The sequence below is a fragment of the Triticum dicoccoides genome, chromosome 7A, assembly GCF_002162155.2.
Source record: "Triticum dicoccoides isolate Atlit2015 ecotype Zavitan chromosome 7A, WEW_v2.0, whole genome shotgun sequence".
Classification (NCBI taxonomy): Eukaryota; Viridiplantae; Streptophyta; class Magnoliopsida; order Poales; family Poaceae; genus Triticum; species Triticum dicoccoides.
The window spans coordinates 583054148-583058579 of record NC_041392.1 but is presented as its reverse complement, the minus strand read 5'-3'; positions in this window follow the sequence as shown (position 1 = coordinate 583058579).

The window sequence follows — 4432 nt, the reverse complement described above, 5'->3', positions numbered from 1 at the left end:
GGAGGAGGTGTGGGGAGAGGTAGCCGGGGCAAAAAACTCCGGGCCGTGTCCGAAATAGGAGGGTCTTCTTCGATGCCCTCCTATACAGAGGCACCTTCTGAGTCTGAGGAGGAGGAGGAGTATGTTCCTGATGGCGAGGAGGAGGAGGCCGAGGAGGAGGGTGAGGAGGAGGAGGAGGGTGAGGAGGAGGAGGCCGAGGAGGAGGAGGCCGAGGAGGAGGGTGAGGAGGAGGGCGAGGAGGGTGGAGGGGAGGTTGATCCCGAGTTGTGGGGTGACTTGCCACCGGGTGCTCCGCAGGGGTGGCTGCGTGGAAATGCCGGACTACCTACACCACCTTCTATCGAGGAGCACAAGTGGCTCATTGAACCATGGGGACAGAGTAAGTGCCTCTCAATCATATTTTCAACACATGACAACATTTTCTTATTGTACACATGGCAATCATTTGATTCTTTTGCAGAAACTGGATCCTTCGCGGAAAGGGCCGTAAACCGAACAGCCTTATCACTGTCCTGTTGAAGGAGTTTTGGCCTGGCCTATTCTGTCCGCGGCCAGACAGGGACCCGCAACTGCGGGTTTTGGCCACAAGCTGGGCTCACGACGAGGCTTGCAGCAACGTGGAGTACGGGACGGCCGCTAAGGCCATGATCACCAAATTTTGGGTAAGTTCTCTTCTGAATCACTTGTCTTCAGTTTCATTCATAGTTTATCATTGAATCACTCAACTCATGCCTTCTTTGCTTATGGTTTATGCATGATTGCAGAAACTCTATAGAGTTCTTGACGAGCACAAGGCCAGAGCCGACGTGGTCTTGCTTGTGGCTGTGAAGAAGAAAGCTCGTCGGTTGCAGTACGAGGTGCGCTGGGTTGCCGTCTCGCAGTACTACCACATCTACCTGCACCAAAAGATGACCAAAACTCAAGCGCAGAGGCAACGACTTACCTTGAATATGGAGCAGTTCATGATGGTAACTATTAGTAACTTATCATTGTTTCAAGCAGTCAACTATATGTTTCGTGCTCACATGTCATGCTTCCAAAATTTGCATAGGTTGTTCCTCGTTGGTGCTATGGAAGGCATGACGGATGGGCGAGTTTGGTGGATAGGTGGCTCGGCGCCGATGCAGAGTTTGCTGCCAAGAGCATCATGGCCCGGGCTAACCATGCAAAAGACGGGACACACGGCCAAGGAAACAAGTACCATTGGGGCTTCAAGGCCATGAAGGTATATCTATATGCATGATGCATTTTTGTTCTTCTTTACCGTCATGTTCTTATGTATGGCTAACTTCTGTTTGACGTTGCAGGAGGACAAGTTGAAGAGGCCGCTCTCAGACATTGAGTCGTGGAAGCTAGCCCACGAGTGGAGTCATCCCAAGGAGGGCGAGAGCCAGTACTACGGCAAGACCGAGGAGCACCTGGAGTCTTACACTCAGCACTATCAGAAGTTGCATCTGGATGTTCTTGTTCCTGAGGTCGCCCAGTCTTAGATCGACGACACGGCGGTGGTGGCCATGCAAGGGAAGTCACATGGCCGGTATCTGTGTTTCGATGGCTTGATAACTCCTTCGATCTCGTACACACGGCTTGGGTCTACCAACCCGAGCCAGTTAGAGAGTACGGGGCGTTCACAGACTCCCTTAGCCCGCCAGCATGCTGTAAGTACTTCCCCTTTATCTTTTTCTCTCTAGCATTCTCAGTTCATTTTCAGCATTGCTCACTTAGAAACAACCTAAATTATGTAGGCATATAAGGCCTTTGTCGAGCATAGGAATCTTGAGGTGCGAGAGTACTTGCAACGAGTGAAGGCAAATGATGATTACAACCGTCAGATGATGGCGGTTAGTTTTGCCCTCTTAAAACCAAGCTAAATTTTTACACTTTCATTCCTTCTGACCTTCTAGTTTGCTTGTTTAACTAACATCCAGGCTATGTTGGCGTCTTGGAGTAACCGCACAGATCCACCACAAATGGGACCCCCACCACCACCTGCGGGAGAACCCCCACACGTGTCCACGTTCGATGAATGGGTGGCACTAGGCAGTGATGGCCCGGTTAGTACATTTGCCTAACTACTAGCAAACTAGTTCTCGTTCATTCAACACTATCATATCATATTTACCGTTAGAATCTTTTCTGAAACATGTAGGGGAGCGGTGGCTCGACTACTGCTCCGTCGACCCTAGTCACTCTGATCTGGCAGAGTGATGGTGGTCGCGGTGGCGGTTTTGGCGGAGGTGGTCTTGGTGGTGGCGGTTTTGGCGGAGGTGGTCTTGGTGCTGGTGGTTTTGGCGGAGGTGGTCTTGGTGGTGGTGGTTTTGGCGGAGGTGGTCTTGCTTGATGTCGATGATGATTCCGTGCATGTGGCTGTCGTGCCATGCCTTTCATGTTGCTACTTTTATGATGTTCCATGTCTTGCACTACTTTTATGTTCATGAACTTCCGCCGGTGATGATCTTTAGATGATGATGATGAATTTGACTATGTTTAGATGATGATGATGAACTTGAGTATGTTTAGATGATGAACTGTCATATTTATGCACAATTCCATATTATTCTGCTTTGAAATGCTGTCAAATGAATTGAAAAAGAGAAAACAGGGAAAATAATAATAAAAAACTATGCCAAAGCCGTCGGCATATATAAGCCCAGGAGTCACCAGGGCTTGCCACGTGGCAGATCTATGCCTACGGGGGCGCCGGGACGATCAATTTTGGCGCGAACAAGGATGGGGCCACCGAATCAGCGAGACGCCGCTTCGTCACCCTCATCGCCTCGGTTCCCGTGGGAATCAATGCGAAGGCTGCCGCGCTACCACGCCGGTTAGCCTCCATTGAGGCCTCACGGGCGGCGCAGTGAAGCCGCCGCGACATACGTCCCGCCTTCGGTCGCCACGCGTTGCTCGACATGCAGCCTCTCGCCGCCCCCACTGCGGCTATAAAAGGCGACCTCCCTGCTGATGGACGCAACAGTTCTCATTCCCCCTCCTCCCACTCCGCCGCACAAAGCTACACTCTCTCCCGCCTTCCCACCGACGGACAGATGGCCGAGAGGTTCCCAGGCGACGGCGCGGCGGCGAACGGCTTCGGCGGCCGCCATCTCTAAGAGCCGGAGGCGTGCCTCCTCTACGAGGCCGAGTACCCGACGCCCTCGGACATGCGGGTGCCGGGGGCATGGAGGCTGAGCGCCGGCGGCGTCCCGATGTCGTCTGTGCCCGAAGGGGCGGCGTGGCGGGACGAGATCGCCCGCATCCGCTTGTCCCTGACGGAGGAGTAGCGGAACGAGCCGTGATAAGCTGCCGATAGCCACACCATGTGGTCCATGTAATTCACGCGGTGCCGTGAGGAGCAGATCGCCTCCACCAACGACGTCATCCCCCGCGGCCGCCTCAACACGACGGGCGGCGCGAGTGGTGGGGCGTGCCCGGCCGCACCCTCGAGGTCGTCCTCGACCACATCGAGACCGACAATGTGCCACGCTTCGAGTACCCGCCGTCGTCGTCCTTCTCTCGCTGTCGTGGCAGCTCCTAGACGCCGCGGCGGATGGAGCCGGGGTCATCCTCATCGTCGGGCTCTGGCTCGCCGGTGATGGCGCTTCGCCCCTTCAAGCCCGAGCCCGAGCAGACTCCGCTCGGGTGCCGCACTCGCAGCGGCACCCTCGTCATCAACGAGAGTGCCCGGCCCTCCCCGCGCTCCCTCCGCCTGGTCCGGCCGAAGCCCGAGCCGGGGCTGCTCCCCGTGAAGCCGGAGCACGCCAACATGGTGGCCCCCGATGACGAGTCCACCCTCAAGTGGACGAAGGAGGACTACGTCCGTGAGCAGGCGCGCCGCCGGCGCGGGGCGTTCCTGGAGCTCCAGACCCGTCGCCGCGTGCATGAGGAGGGCAGCATCATCGTCCTCGACAGCGATGAGGAGGACGAGGCCGGGCCGTCCAGCGCCCCACCGCGTGTCGGCGACCCCGGCCAGGGTTGCAGCAGGGATGGCGGTGGCGTAGGCGAGGCGCGCGACAACGACTACACCCGCTTCTACAGGCTTCTCGGCATGTAGACAACGACGGCGGCTAGGATTTTAGTTTGGTGTGGTTAGGCGTGGTTTGCATGTTTTTATATTTTTGTAGAAATTTCAATGAAGTATCACCGAGTTCGTGCAAAAATCGCTGAGTTTGCAAAAATTTGAACAGAATATTGATACGTCTCCAACGTATCTATAATTTTTGATTTCTCCATGCTATATTATCTACTGTTTTGGACATTATTGGGCTTTATTATCCACTTTTATATTATTTTTGGGACTAACCTATTAACCAGAGGCCCAACCCAGAATTGCTATTTTTTGCCTATTTTAGGGTTTCGAAGAAAAGAAATATCAAACGGAGTCCAAATGGAATGAAACCTTCGGGAATGTGATTTTCTCACTGAATACAACTCAGGA